The sequence below is a fragment of the Balaenoptera borealis genome, assembly GCF_965194805.1.
Source record: "Balaenoptera borealis genome assembly, chromosome: 2".
NCBI classification, from domain to species: domain Eukaryota; kingdom Metazoa; phylum Chordata; class Mammalia; order Artiodactyla; family Balaenopteridae; genus Balaenoptera; species Balaenoptera borealis.
Window position 1 is genome coordinate 101576626 of NC_138867.1, and position 16312 is coordinate 101592937.

The following is a 16312-nucleotide window of genomic DNA, read 5'->3' on the forward strand; positions in this document are numbered from 1 at the left end:
CTCCTTGGTGGCTGCAGCAGTAGCCTAGCGTTTCATGCCAGCCTCTGGTGTCCGCGCTGAAAGCTGTGGTTCGCACCCGTGTCTGGAGCTTGTTTAGGAGTGCTCTGAATCCCCTCTCCTTGCACACCCTGAAACAATGGTCTCTTTCCTCTTAGGCTGTTCCAGACTTTTTCTCAGATTCCCTCCCAGCTAGCTGTGGCATGCTAGTCCCCCCTTCAGGCTGTGTTCACACAGCCAACCCCAGTCCTCTCCCTGGGATCTGACCTCCAAAGCCCAAGCCTCAGCTCCCAGCCCCCACCCGCCCTGGCGGGTGAGCAGACAAGCATCTTGGGCTGGTGAGTGCTGGTCGGCACTGATCCTCTGTGCAAGAATCTCTCTGCTTTGCCCTCTGTACCCGTGTTGCTGCGCTCTCCTCCATGGCTCACAAGCTTCCCCCCCGCCATCTCCACCAATGAAGGGGCTTCCTAGTGTGTGGAAACTTTCCTCCTTCACAGCTCCCTCCCTGAGGTACAGATCCCGTCCCTATTCTTGTGTCTCTTTTTTTCCTTTTTTCTTTTGCCCTACCCGGGTACGTGAGGAGTTTCTTGCCTTTTGGGAAGTTTGAGGTCTTCTGCCAGCATTCAGTAGGTGTCCTGTAGGAGTTGTTCCACATGTAGATGTATTTCTGTTGTATTTGTGGGGAGGAAGGTGATCTCCACGTCTTACTCCTCCACCATCTTGAAGGTGTCCTCTAAATGATTTTAAATGGACCTTTTTCTAATCCTTACAGCTGTGTCTATTTACAAAAACAGGTGATCAATCCAGGTTATAATATCCTAAAGAGTCACCAGTGGCATTGTATATAAAGATCTACAATTCCAGACTCCGAGAACAAACATCTTGAGTAGCACAGAAACTGATTTTTAAAAAATAATTTATTAGAATAATGTGTTTTTCAGACAACAGCAGATTGATCTAGACTAATGTGAAGGGTGAATAGAAATACAAATCAAAGCAAGAATTAATATTAATACACAAAGAAGTTATTTAGAAGAAACTCTAGTTATAAAGGCCTTAAATCTATTAATCTTTTATATTAATAAAGTATGAATAATATATATGCATATATAGGTTTCTATATAGTTGTTACATCTTATGTTGTCTGGTACTGGATTATTACTTAGTGCAAAATTCAGATAATTGAGTATTAGCAGGTTCTAATAAAAAAAAAAAACATACTCAAACATTTTGGCCAAAAATTGGCAAATAATTGTGTACTTGATTTGGAAGATTTCTTTGCTGAAGATGTATTTCACAACATATGCTCAGGTAGACATTTTACTTTATATGTTTTAATATTGACCACTTTAATTGTAATTGTTACATAGGTTTTTTAAAGATTTTGAACTACATAAACCGGAAAAAGTGTTGCCTAAGCAGAAGTTACGTTGTTTTTCATCTTAAGTATAGACAATGCTGTTCATCTTCTAGGATCTAGCTATTCATTGTAAATCTCAAATAATTTTATATAGCCTCTCTGATTGATAAGATCTTTATTGCATATAAAAATATTCATTGTTTTTCCAAAATAGACTCAAACACTAATAAATTATTTAAATATTATGTTGCATACACTATTTATCATGGTCATGGTGATCCTAAGTCTACTGTGTGATACTATTTACATAGATCACTAGTAGGGAGTCTTTCAAAAGACTGTCTAGCTATTTAATGGAGTGAAGTTTAAAGCCTCCTTGGTGAGAGAACAGTTCTTATAGCTGTGAGACAACTTAAACATTTCCTAGCAGACCGTTTTGAAAACCTTACTAGAAAAGATAAAATATTCCCTTGGAAATGAAATGATGAATTCAGTAATTCATTGTTGTTTACTTTTTTCTGAGTGGTTAATATTCCACAATTCCTATTTTCCATATTTTGACAATTACTTGGGGAATATAATAAATCAGTATCATATTTACCCAATATGAAATGCTCTAACTTTGTAACCACATGATTTTTTTTCATTATGTTACCTAATAAATTAGAACTTTTCAAAATGTAGATATCACCAAATTTTCCTCATTAGAATCAAACTGCTTCCTAGGGGCTGGAATTTATTCTAACCCATACATTATTATCTTTCCCCTTCCCCGCCTGGAGGTGATGAATACTAGAGATTCTAGGGTTGCAAATTTTGCACCATTAGTCCCTCCTTGTTCTTTCCTTTTCACAGGCCGAGTTACATACACTTTGTCCTAGTATTTGTCTTAACTCTCAGCTAGGAATACAAAAGAACCAAGACACCCTTTATCCTGAGAGGAAGAGGGATTATTACGTTTGTGCTGATTATGAGTGAGTGCTCTAGCTGCTGAGTGGAGGAGGGGAGCTGGGCTGCTTGGGAGGCTTCTCCTTCTGTGGTTAATAATACTAATTTAGAGAGTTCTGAGGATGTCAAGCACCTTCCATGAAGTAGGTTCTAATAAAAATCATTTCCCGTCCTATTTCTCAAGTTATTTAAGTATTGCTAAACTAGATGACAGCTCCTGAATTATATGAATTAGTAGATGCTTATCAGTTTATGAGTCATTTTCAAGTAATATGGTCCTTATATTTTAAGTGAAGGCTTCTAAAGGAATAGTGATTTAGGTAGAATAAGTATTCCTCTTGTAAACAAGATAGACTTGATTGCAGGTAAGCAGGAGCAAAGGATATTCTGGTATTAATTGGCCCCATCATATCACACCATATAAGATTCAAGCTACTGTGACTGACTGAGGTGATGCTGAAGAAGAAAAGTGAGTTACATTCCCAAGAATTTACCAGAATTTTAGGTTCCTTCACCTCTTGTATAGTTTGAAATATTTTAGTATTTGAAGACTGCAGTACATATGTCTTCTACAAATGAAGGGTATTTCTTTAGTCATTGCTTAGATCTCATTCAGTGATAAAACTGCAAATCTACAGTTAAAATGTCACCTGCCTTTACCTCTTCATCTTGGAAAGATAAAAAATGAACCTATTTAGGATAATACTTCAGGATAATTTTTGCAATGTTGGTATATATTGGAGAATACACTGTGGTTTTGTAAGGTGCTTAGCTAATTGTATAGTATTCAGTAAAATGCTATAATGCGTCACCCACTGTATAGTGGAGATATAGCAAATCTTCATCATTCATTTGGTGCCTAGACTGCATAATTGAAATCACTGGTGACAGTTCACTGCTTAAACTGATGATTCTAGAACTAGGAGGCAACAGTGGTTTTGCTGTTCTGTTTTATTTTTTAATTCCTTTATTTATGATGCTTGATGAATAGAAACAGGTCTTATACATAAAACATAGAATAGCCAAAGCACTTAAGCAACAGCTCTGCTCGTATATCATATTCACTAGGATCAATTTTTACTTCAAAATAACATATTTGAGGTGGTAGTCAAAACTGCTTTGATCACTGGTTTGTTAAGGTACAGTTGATGTTGTATAGGTGCATTATTATAAAATCTATTTTTATTTTACCTGAATTTAGACCTTTGTTAAACAAAACATGAAGCTCTATAATTTCTGTATAACGGACTACAGCTTAATGATGAGGGTTTCATATAGCCTTTTGGGGGGGAAAAAAAAACAGTTGTTGACCAGGGAAATATAAAGGACTTCCGAGCAGTGCTGATCTTGCTTCTGATGATACTGCCCAAGTTGGGGAACATAAATTTTTGTGACAGTCATTCCAACAATTATGTAATTGTTGGAGCTCAGCAACCCAGGTTTAAAAGCTTAATTTTGTTAACAAGGCACAATGTAATCAAGAGTTAATTGTACTTGTAAATGGAATGGTGGATTCAGCTCTAATTGAGTCACTGTCCCGCTTGAGTACCTGTTTTGCTCTCTGTCTCTTGCTGAATCAAATCTTAAGTCCTTAGTTTGGCATTCAGTTCACACACCTCCTCCCAACTCTCCCATACATACACACTTTTCTTCATCCCATTCCACTCTTAACAATGATTATTTTTCATTTGCTTGCCACTTTATTTTTTTCCAGTATCATGTGGTTTATTCTTTTTTTAAACTTTTTATTTTATAATGGAGTATAGTTAATTAACAATGTTGTGTTAGTTTCAGGTGTACAGCAAAGTGATTCAGTTATACATATACATGTGTCTATTCTTTTTCAAATTCTTTTCCCGTTTAGGTTGTTACATAATATTGAGCAGAGTCCCTTGTGCTATACAGTAGGTCCTTGTTGCCACCCTCTTAACTGAATGGAGCTACTCACCGCTCCATGGAGATGACCTTTTTTTTTCTAACCTTTATACTTTTACTCATATTTGCAAAAGGCATCTGATAAAGGACTATTATCAAAAATATACAAAGGACTATAAAAATTCAACAATAAAAAAAGCCAATTAAAAATGGTCCAAAAATCTTAACAAACACCTCACAAAGAAGAAAATCAGATGGCAAATAGACATATGAAAACCATGTTATCAGAAAAAACAAACATGTAAACAATGAGAACACTACAGTCGTATTAGGATAACCAACATCTGACAACACCAAATGCTGTTGAGGATGTGGAGCAACAAGAACTCCCATTCATTGTTGGTGGGAATGAAAAATGGTACAGCCACTTTGCAGACAGTTTGGTGGTTTTTTTAATTTAAATTTTATTTTATTTTATTTATTTTTTTCTACCAAACTAAATATACGCTTAACGTGATCCAGCAATTGTGCTCCTTGGTAGTGACATAAGGAAGTTGAAAAGTTATGTCCACACAAAAACCTGCACATGGGTGTTTATAATAGCTTTATTTATAACTGCCAAAACTTGGAGCTACCAAGAGGTAGGTGAGTGAATAAATAAATTGTGGTCTATCCAGAAAATAGAATATTATTTGTCACTAAAAATAAATGTGCTATCAAGCCATAACAAGACATGGAGAAACTTTAAATGCATATGACTAAGTGAAAGAAGATAATCTGAAAAGACTATGCACTGTACAATTCCAACTATATGATATTCTGGAAAAAGCAAAACTAAGGAGATAGTAAAAAAGATCTGTGGTTGCCAGGGGTTGAGAAAGTAGAGTAGGGATAAATGGGTACAGAATAGAGAATTCTTAAAGCAGTGAAAATTCTCTATATGATATCATAATTATGAATAAATATCATTATACATTTTTCCAGTCCCACAGAATGTATAACACCAAGGGTGAACTATAAAGTTAACTATGGACTTGGGGTGATAATGGTGGGTCAGTGTAGGTTTATCCATTGTAACAAATATACCACTTTGGTGGGGGATTTTTTTATAATGGGGAAGGCTATGCATGTTTAGAGACAGAAGGTATACAGGATATTTCTGTACCTTCCCCTTAATTTTGCTATGAACTTTAAGGTGCTCTTAAAAATAAAGTCAATAAAAATAGATAGATGGATAGATAGGGGCAAAATATCTGAATAGGTATTTTTCAGGTTTTTTTTTTTTTTTTTTTTTTTTTTTTTTTTTTACAGCCCTTAAATGCTGTCATGCTCATGCATCAGTCATAGGGAATCTTTCTTTTTCTACCTCTGGGAAGTTTTCAACCTCTGGGAAATTTTTTCAACTATCTAGTTTCCAATACAACCTCTATGCTGATAAATCTAAATATGTACATCTTTTGAGTTATATATATGTATCCTCTTGTGAGGTAAAATTTTCACTGGAATATTCATGGGGAGCCTTGATTTGAGTATTTCAAATTCTCCTCCCTCTTCCCAAACTGCTTTTACTCTAGTGTTCCCTATTTTAGTGTATGGCCCTACCATTCAACTAGTAACCCAAATCAGAATCTTGGGCATCTCTCCTAACTGCTTTTTACCCCCAGCCAGGCTCCAATCATCTTATATCCAGTCAGTTGTTCCACCTATCATTTATCCCCTAAATATCCCTAGACTCCATGTTTTTATTTCCTATTTCTGTAATCATCATGCTAATACCAGCCTTAAATATTAAAATGTGCTCTTCTCTCTCACCTATAATCTGCAGACACATCACTCTCCCCAAAAGATGAAGTAAAATAAAATCTGATTTTATCACTCCCTGGCTTTAAAGTGCTTCCTTCAGTGGTACTTCCATACATGTAGGATAATTACACCTCTTGGACATGGCTTCCAGGGCTTGATGTAGTCTACCCACCTCTTTAGATTCTCTATCTCCGTGCTCACTCTCACTTTTTCTACTTTAGCCAACTAAACAACTTTCAGGTTTTTGAGCTGCTATGCTTCCTTTGGCACTGAGCTTTACTCCCATTCTGTGTTTATTCTCCTCCCCAAAGTCATCTGGCCAGCTTGTGCACATCCTTTAGGTGTTTCCTGAGCCCAGAATTCATGATTTTATATCCAGAGCTGAGCATAGCATCTGGCACGTAGTAGGTGAAACATATTACATGTTTAATTCTTAGTAACTATCTATTGAATGAGATTCTTTTGACTCACAATGTCATACAAGGCTCTTATTAGACTTTTCTTTACACTTACAATTTTATATAAATATTATTTAATCAAGTACATCCTAATACATGGAATTCTTTCTGCAGTCTTCCTTGTTTGACCTTCTTGGATCTCCCCCCCCAAGGATGTTTAAGGACTAATTATTTTATAAATTGTAACATTACTTTTATTGCTAATGCTAATAGTAGCATTAATCATAAAAGTAATGATGATATCATCTAATATTCATTAAACAATTATGTGCATGATTTTTGTGGTAGAATTATATTGTGTATTCTTTTACATAAATATAATGGATATTGTACAAATGTATGATAAAAAGAACTGAAGGTTTGGCCTCTAGGGAGATGCATCTGGTTATAGAAATATCAAGTTAGACTTTAATATTCATTCTATTTTGTTTTAATTTTTTACACTTATAATCAATCCATTAAGTATTTGTACAATCAAACAGAAAGACAAAACACAAATTAGCCAATGAGTTGAATAATACATCCTTGGTTCTAGGTAAATAGAAAATGGGAAACATCTTGTAAATAATAAGAACTTGCCATCATTAATTTAAGGGACTATTTCCCAAAAACTATGCTAAACTTCTTATATGAATTATTTTATTCAAATTTCAGGTCAGTAATGTCGACATTTAAGAACTGTATTCAAGTCTAGGTAATTTGTAAATGACGAAATTAGGAGTTGTATCTAGATCCTTTTGGTGTCAAAGCCTAATTATGCAACCACTAAACTCAAGAGATAACAGAAAATTTGTAGAGAACTGAGCAGAAATGAAGGAAAACAAACCTACCCATTACATTTTCAGAAAGCCAGATACCCTCAATATATAAAATTATATTAATTTTTTTCTTATAGTGGGTAATTTAAACTATAATTTCCTCAATTCTATAGTTCAACTTAAAAACTAATTTAAAAATCATATTATTTCTTCCTTTTGTAGTTTTTACTATTATAAAGTAACATTTTAAAAAATAACATTTAATAACTTGTGTTATCAATTAGTCACTTCTGTGTTGGCTTATTTATCCTGCTCTATTTAATATGGTAATTTATTCAAAATCTGACTGTGTTTTGTTTCCTCAGGAAACAAAAAAAAGTACTGTTTCTTTACATACACTTTTTTAAAATTGAAGTATAGTCGATTTACAATATTATGTTAATTTCAGGTATACAGCAAAGTGAGTTATATAATTTTTCAGATTATTTTCCATTATAGGTTATACAAAATATTGAATATAATTCCCTATGGTATATGCTATAGAATAAATCCTTGTTGCTTATCTATTTTATGAATAGTGGTTTGTATCTCTTAATTCTATGCTCATAAATTGTCCCTCCCTCTCCCCTTTAGTAACCGTGTTTGTTTTCTATGTCTATGAGTCTGTTTCTGTTCTGTATATAGATTCATTTGTATTATTTTTTAGATTCCATATATAAGTGATCTCATATAATATTTGTCTTTCTCTGTATTACTTCACTAATTATAACATTCTCTAGGTCCATCCACATCCATATTGCTGCAAATAGCAATGTTTCATTATCTTTTATGGCTGAGTAACATTCCACTGTGTGTGTGTGTGTGTGTGTAGATATATATATATATGTATTCTTAGGTCAGTCATCTGTTGATGGGCACTTGGGTTGTTACCATGTCTTGGCTATTGTAAACCATGCTGCTATGAACATTGAGGTGCATGTATCTTTTTGATTAGACTCTTTGTTTTTTCTGGATATATACCCAGGAGTGGGATTGTTTGATCATATGGTAGCTCTATTTTTAGTTTTTAACAACCCCCCCATACAGTTTTCCATAATTGATACACCAATTTACATCCTCCCAACAGTGTAGGAGGGTTCCCTTTTCTCCACACCCTCTCCAGCATTAATTATTTGTAGACTTTTTGGTGATAGCCATAGTCATTCTGACCAGTGTGAGGTGATACCTCACTGTGGTTGATTTGCATTTCTCTGATAATTAACAATGTTGAACATCTTTTCATGTGCCTATTGACCATCTGTATGTCTTCTTTGGAAAAATGTCTATTTAGGTCTTCTGCCCATTTCTTGATGGGGTTTTCTTTTTGTTTGTGTTTTTGATATTGAGCTATATAATCAATTTGTACATTTTGGATATTAACCACTTGTTAGTCACATCATTTGCAAATATTTTCTCCCATTCTGAATTTTGCCATTCTTTGTGTTGATGGTTTCCTTTGCTGTGCAAAAGCTTCTAAGTTTGATTAGGTTCCATTTGTCTAATTTTGCTTTTATTTCTTTCGCATAAGGAGACTGATATAAGAAAATATTGCTACAATTTACGTCTGAGAATATTTTGCCCAGAATAGAAGTGGTGAGAATGGGCATCCTTGTCTTGTTCCTGAATTTAGTGGGAAGGCTTTCAGCTTTTCACTGTTGAATATCATGTTGGCTGTGGGTTTGTTGTAAATTGTTTTTATTGTATTGAGATATGTTCCCTCTACACCCACTTGGTGAAAATTTTTATTATGAAAAGATGTTGAATTTTGTCAAATGCTTTTTCTGAGTCTTTTGAGATGATCATGTGGCTTTTGTCTTTCCTTTTGTTAATGTAGTATATCACATTGATTGACTGGCATATGTTGAACCATTCTTGTGACCCTGGAATAAATCCCACTTGATCATGATGTATGATGTTTATACATATTGTTGGATTCAGTTTGCTGATATTTCGTTGAGGATTTTTGCAGCTATATTCATCAAAGATATTAGCCTGTAATCTTTTTCTGTAGAGTCTTTGTCTTGTTTTGGTATCAGGGTAATGGTGGCCTCATAGAATGAATTTGGGAATGTTCCCTCTTCTTCAATTTTTGGAACAGTTTGTGAAGGATAAGTATAAGTTCTTCTTTGTATGTTTGGTAGAATTCCCCATTGAAGCTGCCCAGTCCTAGACTTTTGTTTGCAGGGAGTTTTGGTTTATTATTATTATTATTATTATTATTACAGATTCAATTACACTTATAGTGATGAGTCTGTTCAAATTATCTGTTTCTTCTTGACTCAGTTTTGGGAGGCTGTATGTTTCTAGAGACTTGTCAGTTTCTTCTAGGTTGTCTAATTTGTTGGCATATAACTTTTCATAGTATTCTCTTATGATTGTTTGTGTTTCTGTGGTATCAGTTGTTATTTCTCCTCCTTCATTTCTAATTTTATTTATTTGGGTCCTCTTTTCTTCTTGATGAGTCTGGCTAGAGGTTTATTGATTTTGTTTATCTTTAAAAAAGAAACAGCTCTTGGTTTTATTGATCTTTTCTTTCTTTTCTTTCTTTTTTTTTTTTTGATTTCTATTTCCTCTCTGATCTTTTTTATTTCCTTTCTGCTGCTGACTCTGGGTTTTGTTCTTTTTCTAATTCTTTTAGGTGGTTGGTTAGATTGTTTATTTGAAATTTTTCTTATTTCTTGAAAAAGGCCTGTGTTGCTGTGAACTTCCCTCTTAGAACTGCTTTTGCTGTATCCAATAGATTTTGTGAGGTTGTGTCCATTTTCATTTGTCTCAAGGTATTTACTGATTTCCTCTTTGATTTCATCATTGATCCATTGATTTTTATTTTATTTTTTTAGTAGGTTATTGTTTAGTCTCCATGTGTTTGTTCTTTTCTCATTTTTTCTGTGGTTGATTTCTAGTTTCATACCATTGTGGTCAGAAAAGATGCTTGAAATAATTTCTATCCTCTTAAATTTGTTGAGGCTTGTACTTCTTAATTTGTAAGGACACAAAACACAATAACATGAGAACAACTGCAGAATGATCTATGCATGAAGCTCCCTCTCAGCAAATAGTTTTAAAATTTCACATTTCATACGTCACTGATATTTAGTGAGTGGGTATTATAGTAGGGCATAATGGACTTCTTATTGGTCAGGTGACTGTTATGTACCTATAGCTATTACACATACTGTTCTGGTCTGTATATATTTAGAATATCAACTCTTCATATAATACATAACAAATAGCTCCATAGATGTATTTTCACTACAGTTGACCCTTGAACAACACAGGTGTTAGGTGCAGTGATCCTCCCCCAAGTTGAAAATCCATGTATAGTTCATAGTGGGGCCTCTGTGTCCTTGGCTCCATATCCTATGTCTTTGTTTTTGATCCAGCCAACCATGGATCATGTGGTATTGTACCACTGTATTTATCAAAAAACTCCACGTGTAAGTGGGCCTGCTCAGTTCATGGGTCAACTGTATTTAAAAGTATAAATCAGCCAAAATAGACATCCAATCTTCAGTTTACATTTATTGAGTGACAATCTACACCAGGCACTGTGATAAATGCTTTTGTTCACTAATTATGTAACTCTTCACAGCAACTACATGAGGTAGCAACTATAGTTAACCCTTTTAAGGGGCACCAGAGATTAAGTAAATTTCACAGAATTACATAGATAATAAGCAGGGAGTTGAGACTCCAGTCCACCACTATTTGATACCAAAGCCTCTTAAAAAATATGAAATGCATTCTTGTCTCTTTTTAAAGTAAAATACAGTTAGTCTAATTCAGAATATTGTTAATTGTTCTTGATTCATGGAAGGTAATTTTTCAACTGTTTAATGGTGGTTCATATAAATCATCGAAAGTAATTCTATACTACTTCTCTGATCTAGAATCCAAAATAGTTACTATTTTTTCTACATGAATATATTGAAACCAGAATATAGCTACTATTTTGTGAGTTAGGGAAATGAAGAAATCATTGAAGGAAAAGTAGAAACTTGCAGTTCAGTTAACTACTTGATTTTGCTTGTGTACAAGTGTGTATTTTAAAGTGAAATATATATATATTTATATTTTGCTTCTTGGACCTAATTATGAAAAATTTAAGGATATCAGACATATAAATTAGAATACATACTCTCTGAATGTGGTGATGGCATAATCTTGATATTAATTTCAGGAATAAATATAATTCCAATGAGATTTGTTAAAAAATGAATTCAAGAATCCAACTGAAAAAAGTAAAAAAAAAAAAAAAAATGAGAATACATGGGACTTTTTTTTTAAAAAAAGAATAAGATTGGTGAACATGTACTCTCAGACATCAAACACATTATCAAATTACAATAAAAACAACAAGGTGGTAAGATCTGAAGAGTGGATGCTCATTGGAGCAGAAAAGAATGTCCAGGGTAGTTGTCATTTGTGGTGCGTGATAAATTTGGCATCTCAAATCAATGAGAGAGCTTTATTTAACAAAAAATCATGATTTTCTGTCACATATTAAATTCCAGGTAAATTATACATATGATTATACACTTTTATAAATGAATGTAATAGCACATTGGAAATATTTATCTGATCATTATGGAAAAATAACTTTCTAATCACAAAAGCAAAAGTAGTTTATGTCCATTCAGAATATAGACGTTGACAAGAGAAAATTGCTTCCATCCTAACAACGAGGAAAAGACACAGAATTTAAATATATAGTCTGGGGAATTCCCTGGCAGTCCAGTAGTTAGGACTCGGTACTCTCACTGCAGGGGCCCGGGTTTGATCCCTAGTCTCGGAATTAAGATCCCACAAGCCTCGCTGCACAGCCACAAAACAACAACAAAACACATACTCTGATAAAGCCCATCAAGGAGCTGAGTTACAAGATAACCAGGAGCATTTGAAAAGATGGCAGGCCTCTCAGAGAAAGGACAGGACACAAGAAAAATGTGTCTTTTGGAGAGCACAGAAGAAGAGGAGGCAGTCATACAAGGCAGTAAGACATCACTCCTGGGAAGAGGTGTGAAAGTACACTTTAATAAAAGCTATTAATGTGCATGAGGTTCTGTGAGAAAACAGCAAAAAGCTCAGGAAATTAGAGAGGATTCACAGAGTATATGACATTTTTAAAGGTCAGGACTCAGTTCCAGAGAACAGAATCTACTCTAGCTAAACACCAAGAACTTTATTTACCGTGTACTTAGGTCACATACTAAATCTTTAGGAGAGCTGAGGAAACAAGTTAAGGTGGGCTTTTAGGAACGGTTCCAAAGCCACACTCCAGTCCTCACCTACTGAGGAACTGCGTCTTCTCTTATGATCATGAATCTGCCTGATCAATCTGAAAGTTTCAGCAATATCTGGAGCTAGAACCAAGGCACCACTCTGCAGTCAAGAAGCAGACAGGAATTGACTGTTATCGCAGCCTGCATTGGAGCAATTACATGCATACCATCATCCTCACCAGCGGATCAAATGCCCCATACCTGTGATATCCATGAAGCCAGTGACTATACATGGCAACTGCTGCTAGTATTTCCCCAGGAAACTCCACCCAGACCTTATTTGCCAGTGAAGACAGCAGCAGAAATAAATTCTCTGTCTCCCTTCTTTTTTTTTTTTTTTTTTTAATATATTTATTTATTTATTTTTGGCTGTGTTGGGTCTTCATTTCTGTGCGAGGGCTTTCTCTAGTTGTGGCAAGTGGGGGCCACTCTTCATCGCGGTGGGCGGGCCTCTCGCTATCGCGGCCTCTCTTGTTGCGGAGCACAGGCTCCAGACGCGCAGGCTCAGTAATTGTGGCTCACGGGCCCAGTCGCTCCGCGGCATGTGGGAGCTTCCCAGACCAGGGCTCGAACCCGTGTCCCCTGCATTGGCAGGCAGATTCTCAACCGCTGCGCCACCAGGGAAGCCCAGTCTCTCTTCTGACTTCCACATTTAGAGCACATATGGCTGATCTCTTCAGCCAACCCAGGCTGCAAAAGTTTGGAAAATGTAGTTTTTACCTTCCCAGTCTCTGTGGAGGAGGCTTTTCCATTAGAAGGAGGTTGGGATGGATGGTTGGCACAATTTCACCATAGACAGTATCATCATGTAGGCACTGGGCCTTAAAGAACAAATAAGAATGTGCCAGGAGGGGAAACTGGGAGGAGATTTTAGACAGAGGAAACAATGTTTGCAACAGTAAAGAAAGAAAATAAATAAAAACAAATTGGAATTATTTTTGAGAAGCCTGAATTGATTGGGTGACTGGAAAATGTTTGGGTGAGTGGGGGAATGGAAAGATTTTGAGTATAGTAATTGGGTTTTGCTTTAGGGGAAACACTTTTAAAATTAAAAAAGAGCTGAATCCTGCTTTTAAAAAAATATAGGTGAGATATTAAAGATCAAAGAAGTTTTAATGGTTTTTTAATGTTCCTACAGGGATCTTGATGTACTCATGTATATTGTAGCTTCCCAGCATGAAATCCAGGTTTTAGTGTAGAAAGAATGCTCAGCATATCTTTGTGCCAGGCCTGAATGTCATAATGACCAAGATATAATTTAAAAAACAACAACAACAACAAAAGCCTAAAAACTCAATATAGACATTTGATAGTTAATATGTACTTTTAGCTCTCTGTATTAAGTGAACTCAGGAAAGAGAATCATAAACCAATTGGGAAAATTCCTTAGGAAAACATATTGGGAATTATTGAGTTAAACACATTCTCATATTTTACTGAAAAATGCTCAGATTTTATAAACTAATGTGCAATTTGAATCTTCATATGGTGATATATTATGCATTGTTTTTCACAATTATTTGACAAATGAAGTATATTTTCCTATAGCACTTTGGAGAGCTAGTGTTTCCTGAAACAGATTTTGGATATACTGACTTAAAGTCATTGAATTTCTCAATTATTTTCAGACTCCTTGGGAAATAATATGGTTTAAAAATTTGAGTTAAGTCATCATTTAGTTTATCTTTGGCTATTTGTGTTCATTTTTAATGTGCTTCCCTTGAGTATTTACAAAACTAGGCAGTTCTTATTTTTAACTTGGCAGCTGGTAGGGAAAGATAGCATGCACAATTAAATTTATAGATTATTTTTAAAACATCTTTTATACATTTTCTTTACACTTCCTTACATAACAAACATCTTCTAAGAAATGGTAATCATTTGTAAAGTGGCAGTATCTATTCTCCTTTCTTACGCTTCCCTACTAGGATTTGGAAAAAATAAGTGCTGTACATGGCTGAAAGCTAGGAAATGGGATAAATGAAACAAAAGTTTTCAAAATTCCATAGGTGGAATTTGATCCTAATTATTTCAGATGATCAAGAATGCTGATTTAAAAATATGAAAAGAGGCAAAGTTGATATTTTAGCAGATGTCGCAACAGAAACTGCTAAAGATAAACTGGACAAAGTTAAACAAGGAAGACTTTATTCAAGGTTACTGCAGTAGGGTGGAGAGGCCAGAACTCAGTCTGAGCTCAACTCTACTTAAAATGTAGGACTGCAGAGCTTTTAAAAGCTAGGTTGGGATATCATAGGACATCGCTTTTTGATAATTGGCTTTGCTCAGAAGAAAAGTAAACTGTCTTATTTTTGTGACAGGAGGTAATTTTACAACTTGGAGCAAGTCATTCTGCCAAAGTTAGGCTCCCAATCTTCCCACAGAAACTGGGAGGTAGGAGTTCTTATGTTTCTTGATGATTACATTTTAAAGAAAGGGCTCCCAGGTCCTTGAGAAAGACATGTCTGGGTTGTAAAACTTGCAAGAAATCTTAAAAAAACGATTTACATCTAGAGGTGCACTGAAAGGTTTTACAATTAAATGTTTTCTAAAGTAAATTTTCTAAGAAAAGGGAGGTCAGGGGTCTAGAGTCAGGAAGAAGACTGTCTAAAGTTTAGCCAAGCTGAGAGGAAGATTAAGGCTGTCTTGGGCATAAAATAATACCAGAGTTGTTGAGCATGAAATTTTCTGGACACCTTCACAGTATTAAGTTTGACATGTATGCATTGCCAGATCAGTAGAAAAACATATCTTCTCAGGAACTGGACTAAACTAATATTTTTACTATCTCTCTGTTTTCAATTTGACAGTTCATTGAAAAGCAGAGCAAGACAGGACACACTTTTATGATTCTCCTTTGAAATTGCTCTCTAAAACAATTAAAGTTGTAAGAACCATCATAATCCTAAAATTCCCAATGCAAATAAAAAAATAGCTACACTATTACTTCACACTTTTATATTTAAAGTTATGTAATAATGTGTTCACAGTAGAAAATATATAAAATGACCTTTTCTCTCCTGTATTATTTACTGTAGTTTCCCAACTCCCCATGCCAAATTAGCCAGTAGTTACAAATGAGATCACATTTTATGACTCTTCACCTCTCTTTTATTGGTACTCTCCATACTATGTACTTTTGGAAAAGTTCAGCATTGTCTCAGATGTGCTCATGTACAAGTCTGGTCAGCCATCTTATCAGCTTTTTTACACAACTTCTGCCATTGATTATACTTTCACCTCAGCTGGATTTTACTGCACATTCCAGGCTATTCAACATCTGCTGCGTACCCCTACTATTACACCCAGGCAGTGTGGTCTTAACCAGGGCTTGATAATAATGTACTAATACTCTCAAGGTGATATTTCTAATGAACTGGGATTTGTGATTCTTGTTCTTCTTTTTGCATAAAATTATTTTTAGAAGATTATGAACCTTTTGTGGCATGTGCTTTTATGTGTTCCAGAGTTGTGAGTAAAAATTTTATCCATATTTGTTAGTGGTTCTTCTCATTAGGACCCACAGAAAAGTCCATGATGGAATGCACATTATATTGACTGCACTTCTCAGCATTTCTCTTCTCTGTCTATCCTTGAGGCTTTCTGAGTGTGTTATGCTTGTCACATCTGGCTCTCTCTTCTTTTGGGATGAGTTCATTCCGAGAGTCCCATTTAGATGCTCATGCACACAGATTTCTGACTAAAAAACCCATACATTTTCTTGACCATACTCAGACATGTCTGATTTCTAGTTGAGGTTTCATCTGGGTTCTGTAATACTTTATTTATGAT

At 35.0% G+C, this 16312-nt stretch overlaps 1 long non-coding RNA gene across 1 annotated transcript in view; it reads left to right on the plus strand.

Annotated features, from left to right (window-relative positions):
- The window catches only part of LOC309622563, a 488156-nt gene continuing 471844 nt past the window's right edge, over nt 1–16312 (plus strand). The window contains exon 1 of the long non-coding RNA XR_014240979.1: nt 1–16312. This exon is cut by the window's right edge and continues 21977 nt beyond it. This is a non-coding gene — a long non-coding RNA (uncharacterized lncRNA).